This window comes from Megascapheus bottae, chromosome 37 (assembly GCF_031878675.1).
Source record: "Megascapheus bottae isolate mThoBot1 chromosome 37, mThoBot2.hap1, whole genome shotgun sequence".
Lineage (NCBI taxonomy): Eukaryota > Metazoa > Chordata > Mammalia > Rodentia > Geomyidae > Megascapheus > Megascapheus bottae.
In genome coordinates this window covers 2824047-2837639 of record NC_143545.1, presented here as the reverse complement: position 1 = coordinate 2837639, position 13593 = coordinate 2824047, and the positions used below count along the sequence as shown (strand labels likewise).

General features: G+C 44.2%; 1 long non-coding RNA gene across 1 annotated transcript in view; it reads right to left on the bottom strand.

Annotated features, from left to right (window-relative positions):
* Positions 1 to 13593, bottom strand: part of LOC150042059 (uncharacterized) — a 272005-nt gene that overhangs the window by 241002 nt on the left and 17410 nt on the right. The gene's annotated exons all lie outside the window — the stretch shown is intronic.

Below are 13593 nucleotides of genomic sequence, written 5' to 3'. Positions count from 1 at the left end.
CTGCCTAGCCTGGCTTTGCACCACAGTCCTCAGATCTCAGTCTCCTGAGTAGCCGGGACTACAGGCATGAGCCATGGGTGCCTGGCTTTATTATTATTATTATTATTATTATTATTATTATTATTATTATTATTTTCCTGAGGATTTTGCCTGCATTCTGGAGCACAGTGGAAACCCTGTGTGCACACATGGAAGGCATGGGACATCCCTAGTTCCCAGGTGCTAAGGGGGTCATTCACTCAGCCACGCTTCCTTCATTTAACCCATTTTTGTTGTTGTTCCTTTGGCTTTTTTGGATGTGTAACTGAAAAATAAAATTGTATATATTTCATATACTGTGAGATAATAACTTATGCACCATTTCATGGTTGGTTGTTTTTTTGTTTGTTTCCCACCCTGGGGCTTAAACTCAGGGCCTAGGCCGCTGTCCCTGAGCAGTTTGTGCTCAAGGTGGGCGCTGTACCACTTGAGCCACAGCACCTCTTCTGGTTTTCTGGTCGTTTCAATGGAGATGAGAGACTCATGGGTTTTCCTGGACTTGAGATTCTGTTCCTATTTTCAGTGGGTTGGGACCTTATTAAATCACAAACTGTGGGCTGGGAGTTTGGCCTAGTGGTAGAGGGCTTGCCTAGCATGCATGGAAACCCAGGTTCGGTTCCTCAGTACCACATAGAAAAGGCTGGAAGAGGTGCTACAGCTCAAGCGGTAGAGCTCTAGTCTTGAGAAATCCCAAGGAAAAAGCTCAGGCCCAAAGTTCAACCCCCAGGACTAGCAAAAAAGAAAAAAGAAAGCAAGAAAGGAAGAAAGAAAGGAAGAAAGAAAGAAAGAAAGAAAGAAAGAAAGAAAGAAAGAAAGAAAGAAAGAAAGAAAGAAAGTCACAAACTCTGTCTCGTGGTTAATTGAGCTGACTGGCCGGGGTAAATCAACTGAGAAGTGAGCAGCCCCGAATTCACAAAGTGGGGGTTATAAAGACAAAGACCACATATAGACACACTGCCATCCGAGTTCTGAGGCCTAATCTCTATATGGCAATCACTATAAACGTCAAAATTGATGTGACCATGTCAGCAAGTAGGATGCGGAAGTGGAACTTAGAACATATTTTTTTGGTTTATTTTTAGAACAAGTGGACCATATGATCTTGGTATAACGTCATTCTCCAAATTCTTTTGTTGGGGTTTCCTGCTAAGTTGTTGGGCTGTTTGCCTGAGGTTTCTCTGATAACTCTCTTTCTTTAATCTGACAGTTTATGCTGACAGTTCTCATGAATTTTCTTTTTTCACCCATTTCCTATTGAGATCTGTCTAAAGGCCTGCAGAGTTAACTTAGATGTTGTTAGAATCACAGAGATCAAGTTCCCCAGACAATCAAGAAAATGCCTTTACCAACAAGTGCTAAGGAAGCTGCACCATGGTAGCTGAAGAAAAGGCCTGGGCAGATGGTAAATGGTGTGTATGATCTCCAGCTTGGAGGAAAATATTGCTATGATCTCTAATCTTGGCAACCCTCTTGGTAAAATAGGCTAAGCTTTTAGGGTCCCTGGCTAAGAATACAGTCAATGCCCCTGAGTCAACGTGAAGAAGTTCCAGAAAATGGAAATAGTCCTATAAACCCCTGAAGATCAAGAGACCAGAGTCATCTTCAGAAATGAGGCAGGAGAAATTAAAGAGGCACGGGAAACAGTAAGTGTGCAAGAGGAAGATTGCACTTGTGTGGAAACGTTACAAGTCCAAACTTCTGTGCCTGCCCAGAAAATCCTAGCCTGATTTTTTTTTTTAAATTTGCGTCCTCAAAGTTGTCACCCTGGTAAATTACTTTAAGGTCCTGGCTTTATATTGTTTTCCAAACAATTGGGGTGCCAGCCTGCAGAAACCAGTGTACTCAGGGAAGCAAGGAGGTAATTACTGGGAGATTCCACCAAAGTCAGGCCTTAGGTTCAGCTTCTTTAACCAGTCTGGGCAGAAATTTGCAGGCAACCCAGCAGGAGGTGTGACATTCCATGGGCTCTGCTGAGAAACAAGGCTGTGGCAACCCACCATTTCCTGCCTGCTTCCACCACCCTGCAGTAGCTTTGATTCTACCAGAAGGAAGACCTTGGTGGTGGGACATTCTTTTCTTGGTAAGTTCAAAATCCCTTGATTATAGTTGCTAGTTGTCTGGGGTCAACTGTAATTTCTGGAGACACCTTACCTCACAGGAGGAAAAGGCTCAGGCCCACATTCAGCTCTCTTCCAGAGAAACCAATAGTATGATTTCCTGTGAGGAGGGACGGGAGGAAGGAGTTGAACCTAAGTAGGTTTTGCAGCTGTGCTGGTGCCTCTGGCTGGGGGAGGGGAATTCTGCACCCATTGCTGAAAAGCCTGGAGGGGAGAGATGCTGAGTGCAAATGAGGATTATGGGAAATGTAAAAGAAAGAGGGAGGCTAGTCTTGAAAACCTAGGGAAAGGAACTGAGGAAGCAGAAAAATGGTCTCCTCTGGATAAGAAAGCATCTGAGAAGTACGGATTCTCTTAGAATGTTGGTGTAAGGGTTTGAGAAAGAGGGGAAAGTGGAGACAAAGGAAAGTGTATTAGGGTCCACTCCGGGGCAAACCCCTGGTTGGGACTTGAGAAGCTTAACTGAAACTTAAGCAAACTGGGGTTTTTTATAGACAGGAGAAGAGAAATACGTACAGCTTGTGGAGACTGTGATTCCATCACCATCTGCAGGTTCAACTGAACAGGCACAATCACCATCGTGCAGGTGTTTAAACCCAGAAGAGGGAATGGTCTCTGCTGCCCCTTCATTTACCCAGACCACCCCAGAGGCAAAGGGAGGAAGACAAATCCCAGGAAGTTTGAGTGTGTCTTCAGAATGGAAGTTACAAGTTGAGTTGGTATGGAATTGAGTTAGTTATAATATAAACAGGCTCAGGGTTGGTAACACTGAGGTGGAACTTTCCTTTACGTCCACCTGAAGGCTGGCCATGCTTTGATGCCTATTTCCCAATTGTGGGGTCTTATTGGGTGCAGGACTGGGAGCCAAAGAATGCTGGGTGCCCAGGTCTGGTGACAATGGTTGACCCCAGGCCTATTAGCCCCATGTCCACACACAGATCCAGGAGGAGGCATTTGAAGGAGCTCTTAGCTGTCCCCTAAAACTGGGAAGCTGAGCTAGCTGAGCTTGCTGGCCACGACTGACTCCAGACCTTGCAGGCCTTACAAATTGACTTTGAGACTCGGTCAACGTCGAGTTTCCAGTGCCCTGGCACCCAAGTGTGTATTTGCTGTCACCAGAGCCCCACACTGGAGCCCAGTTTGGGCTCAGCTGGGATTCTCAGCCCAGCCTCTGTGAAGGTGGTGGAAAGAGCTACTGGATTCTCCACTCCCAGCTGAGCACAGTGTGGGAGGATCCTGGACTTTCACCCTCTCGGGCAAATGGACACCTCAGTGTGATCCAAGAAATCCACTAAAGATCAGACTGTCAGTACCATCCTAATGCTCTTATGGAATTTTTTTGGGGTTGAGGGAGGAATGAGAGTTAATAATAATAATAATAATAATAATAATAATAATAATAATAATTAATTAGGACCAGTGTTAGCCCAACTGCCAACCTCTTCCCCAAAGGAGGAGGAAATTAGAAGTTATTACTGAAGCCAGTGGTTTCAGCCACCGCCCCTCCCCTGCAGGCGGTCACCCTTCTCAAGAAGTAGCAATGGTGAGAAAAATGCACAGGCTTATTAGCAAAACTCAGCCAGAGCTAGAAAATGCTTGGTTCTCTTGGACTTCAGGCCTCCCCGCCTGCCTGGCTGTAGACATTTTCACTTCCCAGTATGCAGAGGCCTGTGTCCTAGTGCATGCCACAAGCTAAGCGGGACTTCCCTCTTTCTCCAAAGCTCTGTTCACCGCTTTAAAGGTGGGTAGATTCCAAGCTGAGGTAGCCCTGCAACATGGAAGAGGACTAGACCTGCTCTTTCTAACAGAAGGCGCCTCTATAATTATAGGAGAAGCCTGGTGCTTCCAGCCCTGGTCCGTGTCTTGACTCTGCTCTTGTAGGAATTGCTGTTGGACTGTGTGTCACCAGCACACTAGTTAGCTATATCCAGGGCCACAGTAATTCTATAAAACTCATGGTCTTTTTGCCTAGAATTGTTTTGGCTATTCTAGGTCTTTTCTTTTCCATATGACCCTTTAGATTATATCTTCTATTTCAGTAAAGAATGTCTTTGGGGTGCCGGGAGTTTGGCCTAGTGGTAGAAAGCTTGCCTAGCATGCACAAAGATCCAGGTTTGATTCCTCGGTACCACATACATAGAAAAAAGCCAAAAATGGTGCTGAGGCTCAAGTGGTAGAGCTCTAGCCTTGAGAGAGTCCAAGAACAGTGGTCAGGCCCTGAGCTCAAGCCCAGGACTGGCAAAAAAAAAAAGAATGTTTTTGGGATTTTGATGGGGATTTCATTGAATTTGTATATCAATTTTGGCAGTATAGCCATTTTCACTATGTTGGTTCTCCCTAGCCATGAGTATGGGATGTCTTTCCATTTCCTAGTGTCCTCTTTAATTTCTTTCATTAGGCTTTTAGAGTTTTCATTAAATAATTCCTTTACATCTTTGGTTAAGTTAATTCCTAAGTATTTTATTCTTTTGGGGGCTATTGCGAATGGGATGATTTTCTTGATTTGGCCTTCTGTTTGTGTATTGTTGGTGTATAAGAATGTTACTGACTTCTGAAGGTTAATTTGTATCCTGCCTCTTTGCTAAAGTAGTTTATTCATTCTAGGAGTTTGGGAGTGGAGCTTCTGGGGTCACTCAAGTAGAGGATCATGTCATCTGAGAATAGGGATAGTGGTAGGATGCTGGTGGTATTACAACACCGGACTTCAAACTCTACTGTAGAGCCCTAATAACAAAAACCGCATGGTATTGGCACAAAAACAGACCAGAAGATCAATGGAACAGAATCAAAGACCCAGAAATAGAACCACATACCTATAGGCAACTTGTATTTGACAAAGGAGCCAAAGATACTCAGTGGAACAAACACAGTCTATTCAACTATTGGTGCTGGCAAAACTGGGCAGCCACATGCAGAAAACTAAAAATTGACCCTAGCCTGTCGCCATGCACAAGCATTAACTCAAAGTGGATCAAAGATCTCAACGTCAGACCAGAAACAGTGAAACTGCTACATGATAGAGTAGGGGAGACACTGGAACTCATAGGCACAGGCAAAAGATTCCTGAACAGAATCCCAGGGTCACAAGAGATTGGAGAGAGACTGAATAAATAGAACTACCTAAAAATAAAAAGGTTCTACACAGATAAAAGCATAGTCGCAAAGTAGAGAGACAGCCAACCAACTGGGAAAAGATATTTACCAATAATACATCAGACAAATGCTTAATATCCAGTATCTACAGGGAACTCAAGAAACTAATCCCCCCCAAACCCAATAAACCATTCACTAAATGGGCAAGGGAACTAAAGAGAGACCTATCAGAAGAAGAGATTAAAATGGCAGAAAAACATATGAGAAAATGTTCATCATCTATGGTCATAAAGAAAATACAAATAAAAACAACCCTAAGATACCACCTTACCCCAACAAGAATGGCCAAGATTTTGAACTCAGACAATGAAAGTTGCTGGCGGGGTTGTGGAGAAAAAGGAACCCTACTGCACTGCTGGTGGGAATGTAAACTAGTTCAGCCACTCTGGAAAGCAATGTGGAGGTTTCTTAAAGAACTGAAAATTGAAGAGACTTGGCTGCTTTCCTGTTGGTTTCCTGGCCTTCACTTTCCTCTTCCCAGAAATCAGAAGGCAAGAGAGCAATGCTACAGAGAAATGCTGACATGTCAACCATTTCACCCCATTTCTCGGCCAGAGTCGGGGGTCCAGCCAAGAGGGTTTGCAGCCCCCTGGTGGGCTGACAGATGATAATGGAAGAGTGCGCTGTGCGGCTGCGGGAATCGAGAGTGAGTGACTTCAAACAGCCAAGCCTGGCGCTGGTGGCTCACACCTGTCGTCCCAGCTGCTCAGGAGGCTGAGATGGGAGGATCTGGGTTTGAAACCAAGTCTGGGCAGGAAAGTCCACGAGACTGTCATCACCACTGAATCACCAAACCAAACCAAACCAAACAAAACCCCAGCAGAAGTGGTACCATGGCTCAAGTGGCAGAGTGCTGGCCTTGAGAGAAACCCCCTCCACCCCCCAAAAAAACTCCCCCAAAACCAGAAAAACAAAACCCAGACTCTAAATTCAGGACCAGTACGGGGGAGGGGGGACACATCACAGAAACCCACCAAAAACTCCAAGGTCAAATGTGTTTCGGGGGCCAGGCGCACGTGTGTGTGTGTGTGTGTGTGTGTGTGTGTGTGTGTGTGTGTGTGTGTGTGTGTGTGTAGGCCCTGGAGTTTGAACTCAGGGCTTCATGGCTGTTTCTGAGCTTTTTTTTGTCTTGGTGGGGGAGGGGGTAGGTGGTTCCTTGTGGGTCTTGAACTCTGGGCCTGAGCACTGTCCCTGAGCTCTTTTATTCAAGACTGGTGCTCTACCACTTGAGCCACAGTACCACTTCTGGGTTTCTAGTGGTTAATTGGACATAAGATTCTCATGGGCTTTAGTGCCCAGGCTGAGTTTGAACTGTGATCCTCAGACCTCAGCTTCCTTATTACTAGGATAACAGGCTCGAGCCACCGTGCCTGACTCCTGAGCTTTCTTCTGTTGTTTTTGTTCAAAGTTGTTCCCTCTTTGTTTGTTTATTTGTTTAGTCTCCTGGACTTTTTTTTCCTGTCCAAGCTGAATTTGAACTGCCGTCCTCAGATCTCAATCTTGGGTATAACTAGGGTTACAGACATGAGCCACCACGCTGGCTGTTTTTCTCCAGTCCTGGGGCTTGAACTCAGGGCCTGAGCACTGTCCTTGGAATTTTTCAAGGCTAGTGAGCAACCACTTGAGTCATAGCACCACTTGAGGCTTTTTCTATGTTTGTGGCACTGAGGGATCGAACCCAGAGTCTTCATGTAGGCTAGGCAAGCACTCTACCACTAGGCCAAACTCCCAGCCTGGCTTTTTGTTTTCTTTTACTGTAGCACGATTTGAACTCAGGACCTTGTCACCAGATGGAGGTGAGGGTTTAGTGAAGCTTGCCTTTAAAATATAGGAACTGTTCACTTAGGGTCCTTGACGTAGGTGGCAGAATTTGAAATTCTGGACAAGTCACACTGGTAGGAAAACTTGGCAGGAGTGAGACAAATAGACAAAAAGCAGAAGGGCTGTGGCGCACTCTAAGAATGTGGGTGCTCTCATATGGGGAGATAGAGAGAGAGAGAGACAGAGACAGAGACAGACAGAGACAGATAAACAGACAGAGACAGACAGAGACGTGTAAATATCCCAGAGACACACAGCTCCTTGGCTGTTGGGGTGTTTAGGGTAAAGGCAGGGGTTCTGGCTTCAATGTTATGCAAGGCCAGGTGCTTTATCTTTGCTCTAATTACAGCTGGTGTTGCTTTCCAAGCTTCCAGGAAAGATTGCACCCTGCCATAAAAACAAAGCTTATCCTTGAGATAAGGTTGGGGGGGGGATCTGCCTTTGGGGCATGCTATCTGACAGCTGTTAATCCTAGAGAGGAATGAATGCATCCTGATCCTGCTGTGTCTGCAGAACAAATAGCACTTGTTTCTAAAGACCATATTTCTGCATTGTCTACACCACATTCCCGTTTCCTTCAGTAATCCTGATTCATTTCCTCTAAAATGACTTTTGCTTCCTTAAGCAGCTTTCTCAAGGCTTGAGCCACAGGAATACTTCCTGTTTTTTGTTTTTTTGTTTTTGTGGGTCGTGGGGCTTGAACTCTGAGCCTGGGCGCTGTCTCTGAGCTCTTTGGCTTAAGGCTACCACCCTAATCCTTAAGTTTCAGGGCCACTTCTGCTTCTCTAGTGGTTACTTGGAGTCTCAGGGACTTCAGTGCCCAGGCTGGCTTTGAACCCCGATCCTCCTGAGTAATAAGGGTTACAGATGTGAGCCACAGCGCTGGCTTCCTTGCTGTTAGCTGACTGTGCTTCATTCTGCCCTTTTCTGTCCAGCTTAAACCTCACCCTGGCTTAGAGACTGAGCTGCATCTCGAGAAGAGCCCATTCATTTAGTAAGAGTTCCATTCTTGTTTTAAATATATATATAAATTGGCTGGCTGAGAGTGTGGCCTACTGGTAGAGTGCTTGCCTGGCATGCACAAAGCTCTGGGCTCAATTCCTCAGTACCACATACACAGAAAAAGCCAGAAGTGGTGCTGTGGCTCAAGTGGTAGAACTCTAGCCTTGAGAAAGCCCAAGGACAGTGCTCAGGCCCTGAGTTCAAGCCCAAGACTGGCAAAAAAAAAAAGTATGAATGTTGAAATATACAAGAAACTAGGCCATGCTCCTGGCCTCACATTTTTACTTTTATAATTCTCTAGACCACAAAATTTATAGATGTTGCGGCTGGGAGTTGGCCTAATGGAGCCACCTGCATGCATGAAGACCCCGGTTCTGTTCCTCAGTACTACATACGCAGAAAAAGCCAGAAGTGGTGCTGTGGCTCAAGTGGGAGAGCTGTAGCCTTCAGAAAGCCCAATGATAGCGCTTAGGTCCTGAGTTCAACACCAGTACTAGCATGTTGAAATATACAAAAAACTCTATCCTTTCATAGAAAGAAAGGTTTAAGTCTTGGAATCTTGAGTATAAAACCATTTCTTCCAGATCAGAAAAGCTATATTCTGAGGGTTCGAATCTGGGGAGTCTTTTATTACCAGGCCAGGGACTGCATGACAGACTCCTGTCTCAAAGACCAGCAGCCAGAAAGCACATTTAACACAGTTAGGAAACAGGCCAGAAATGCCAGAAACAATAAACAAGCCAACTCAGCTCTGATGGAGAGCTGGATCAGGACGCCATGGTGACCAGAGAACAGCCAGGAGACAGGACACAGGACTGGAACATGGAGACACATGGCTGTGGCTTGGTGGCAGCTAAGCTTGTCCAGGCTTACACTGGGTCAGGGAGAGGGGCGGGGTCACAGGAAAGTCCAGTCCCAGGCACTGCACTGTCAGGTCTAGGAAACTGTCAGTCAAGTGCCCACACCTGGGAGGGGGTTCACCATTCCCCACCTTGGGGACAAGATGGCAGCCCTGCCTTCTCCAGATGCTCAGCTCCTCCCTAGCTTGTGTTATGTGTGTGTGTCTGAGGCGTCTGCATTCAGTGAGTAGCATCTCTCACCTCCATGCTTTCAGCACTAGAGCCAACTGGATGGCTGCGACAAGTTACTTAGCCCCGCCTCCTTCAGTCTAGACACACAAGATTCATATATTATGTATGTATACATATGAGCTACATGTCCAGACTTTTATTCACAGTTTGCTTCTTGTCTTATATATAGATTTATAAATTATACATAATATTAATATATGAGCTACATGTCCACTGCGGCCCTGGATTTGACTCCTTGGTACCACATGTTCAGAAAAAGCTGTTAATGGTGCTGTGGCTCTAGTGGTGGACTCTAGCCTTGAGCAAATAATGTTCAAGGACAGTGCCCAGGCTCTGAGTCTAAGAACCAGGACTGGGTAGGGGTAGGGGGGAGGGAAATGGGGACCAAGACATAAGAAAGGGTATCAATGTATGTGAATTAATGCAAATTCTACCTGGCAAATATAATGTAACCCTCTATTAATTACAATAAAAATATATGAAAAAAACAGGACTACCATAAAAATATATGTAATATATATTTACATACATTACATATATGTTTATATATGTTACATCTCCAGCATAGCCCAGACTTTTATTAACCATTTATATCTTTTTGGCTTTTTCCCCTGCTTTTAGGGCTGGAGGGTTACTTAGGCTTTGCTTCCTTCAATATAGACGTACAGATTCATGTATTATGTATATATATATATATGAGCTTCATCTCCAGTGCAGCCCAGACTTACTAAGTTTGCATCTTCTTTAAAAAAAAAAAAATATATATATATATGGGCTTCAAACGTGGCCTAGTGGTAGAGTGCTCACCAAGCATGCAGGAAGCCCTAGGTTTGATTCTTCAGTACCACATGTTCAGAAAAAGGGGAAGTGGTGCTGTGGCTCTAGTGGTGGAGCTCTAGCCTTGAGTAAAAAGAGTCCAAGGACAGTGCCCAGGACCAGAGTTCAAGCCCCAGGACTGGCAAAAAATATATACAAATATGTATATAATTATATGTTATGTATATAATTATATGTTATACATATCACATATATATGAGTTTCATTCCAGGCTAGCCCAGACTTTTATTAACTGTTTGCATCTTGTTGAAAAAAATATATTTATATAATATGCCATGTTATTTTATAGTTACATATATTTATATGTAATATATAAAATGTCTATGTCTTTATAGATTATGTATACTTTATATTTATACACTGTATTTGTATGTGTTATATTTTATTTATATGTGTGTGCATTTTTTACACATCATCTATGTAACTATGTTTTTAGGTTCAGCAGGTTCAGGTTGCACACTGAACTGCAGCAGCTGCTGTGTGGATTTCCTGCTTGGGTTTTCTGCTTTGGTTCAGTGTGGTGGGCGGGGTGACTCCGCCTCCCTCTGCTCAGGAATCGTTCATGTTTTGTCTTCGTCCTGGTCGTCGTCGTCGTCGTCATCATCGTCGTCGTCCTGGTCTTTGTCGTCCTCGTCTTCATCGTGGAGGCTTCTGGAGACTGCATTTTGGTTCTGGGGCCTGAATTCTGGCGTGTAAGTGTGGCCCTGTCTGCAGTCCTGCTGTGCTTGCAGCATTTTCCTCTGCTTTGGCTTCAGGAATCCTTTCAGAGACTGCCTGCTCTCTAGCCTTGCAATAACTGCCATTTTGAGTCTGTTCCTAGCAGTTAGTCTGCTTTTTTTTTTCTTAGTTTTTTTCTTTTCTTTTCATCCTTGGGCACTTCTCTAGTACTTGTGTCATAATCCTATCCCTTCATGCTTTAGGAGTTTACCTTTGGCTTTCTTTTTTCTTTTTTTTTGGTGGTTCTTCTTTTTCTTTTCTTGCTTTTTGGGGGGGAGGGTGGGCTTTTCTTTTCTTTCTTAAAAACATTTTTGCTAGTCCTGGGGCTTGAGTTCAGGGTCTGAGCACTGCCCTTGGGCTTTTGGGCACTGTCCTTGGGCTTTCTCAAGGCAAGAGCTCTACCACCTGAGCCATAGCACAACTTCTGGCTTTTTTTTATTTTTCAATATATGTGTTCCCAAGGAATTGACCCCGGGTCTTCATGCATGCTAGACAAGCACTATAACATTAGGCCAAATTCCCTTCTCCCCTTTTTAACATGTTTTAGCTGTGCTGTCCCTGGGCTTTTTCACTGGAGGCTGCCACCCTCCCACTTGAGCCACTTTTTTCCACTCCACTTCTGGCTTTTTGGTGCTGAACAGGAGCTAAGGAATTTCCCAATCTTTCCTGCCCTAGAGTGTTTGCATCTCAGATAACATCTCAGCCTCTGAGCCAAAAAGGTCATTATTATTATTATAATTATATGAAAAATGGATCTCAGGGAACTGGGAAGGTGGCCTAGTGGTAGAGTACTTGCCTAGCTTGAACTAAGCCCTGGTTTCCATTCCTCAGTACCACAGACCTAGAAAGAGAAAGAAGTGCAGCTGTGGTTCAAGTGGTGGAGCTCCAGTCTTGAGAAAGCTGAGGGACAGAGCCCAAATCATGAGTTCAAGTCCCAAGACTGGCAAACAATAATAATGATGATGATGATGATGATGATGATGATGATGATGATGATGATGGATCTCTGGTGGTTGTCTGGCTATTATTATTGTTGTTGTTATTATTATTATTATTATTATTATTATTATTTTAGTGGATGTCAGTAGGAAGTCTAACTGTCACCCTCAATCATCCCCTTGTATCCCATCCTGGTTTAAATGTGTCTAACTTGAAATGCACTGAGACATTTTAACATGTTTTCTGACACATCAGTCATTTCATTTCTAATCCATTGAATTTCACATCCTCATTCTAATCTTCTTTTTGTTTTGTTTTTATTTTTTGTTTGTTAGTTTTCTCTGCCAGGACTAGAAGCCAGGAGAGGCAGAAGGCAGGTGGAGAATCTGTTTACCAGCTGCCATGTAACCCTGGAGAAGGCCAAGGTTAACTCCTTAATCCCAGGTTCCAGGCAGTTCTGCCTAAAAAGAACAAGGAGGGAAAATGGCAGAAGCCTCGGTGGGAATGTTACAGGATGATGTGCCTTCCACAGACGACCCAGAAAGCAGGCCAGCAGATAACTTGCATTAGGGTTGAAGTCTCCCACAAAGGCAGCTAGGCTGGGACAGAGGGAGGGAAGGTTAGATCTGGGATGAGGGAAGGTCAGATCTGGGATGTGTGACTTGAGTTAGGTAACATCCCTTTCCTTCCTTTTCTAGTTCCTCTTCTACTTCTTTTTTTCCTTCCTCCTTTTCCTTCTGGTTCCTCTCTCCCACATTATTACCTGACCTCATTTGCAATGGGACAGGATTGCAATATACATTGCAACCCTTGCGGAATTTGCTTTCAAGCCAGACTCCAGTGGCTCCCTCCTGTCCTCCCAGCTACTCAGGAGGCTGAGATCTGACGATCATAGTTTGAAGAAAGCCCAGGCAGCAAAGTCCATGAGACTTTTTCTTTTCCAGTCCTGGGATTTGAACTCAGGGCCTGGGTGTTATCCCTGAGCTTCTTTTGCTCAAGGCTGGCTCACTACCACTGGATCCATACATAGCACCACTTCCAGCTTTTTCTGTGTATGTGGAACTGAGGAATCAAACCCAGGGCTTCATGCCTGCTAGGCAAGCACTCTACCACTAGGCCATCTTCCCAGTCACTCTTGGAGTGGCTGGGAAGCTAGATGTGAGGCCTGCCTGTCGTTAGCAACTACACACACACACACACACAGCAAAGCTAATGGAAAACAGTGGTTGACACCACTGAACTATATCACCTGTTGATGTCTGAAGGAAGCAGGACAGGAAATGTTGTGGTTCTCATAAACACAGTACTTTCTGGGCTATTTTTTCCTCCCTGCTCTAATGCTTGCCTCAAACTAAGTCTCTGGGGAGCAGAATCTTCCGGAAACCTGGTAGTGAGGACAGGGCTTGAGCAAGGGCAAGAGAAATGTAAGATATATGTGTGTGCGGGCATAAGTGCTCAGGATTTGGGTAAGTTGGCACCCTGTGCTGAGCTGCCATGTTCTAAACTGGCTGCCCATTGGTGTTAGCCAGAAATAATGCCTGGAACTTCCACTGAGGCTCAGTCCCTCTGCCTGTTTTAACTTGACAATAAAACACTTACAATAAAGATTGATCATTGTGTATTGTGTATTATATATATTCTAACATATATATGAGAACATACATATACACATCTTATGCATATATATCATACTAAATTATTTAGTATCACATATATCTTGTATAATATTTACTGTGTATTTTGTTATATAGGCCATATTACATACTATATACAGTATAATACACTACTTACCATATATCATGATATGTGACATAGCCTCAAATAATATATAATATAATATATGATGGATATACTACCTATCTATACAAGGATATACA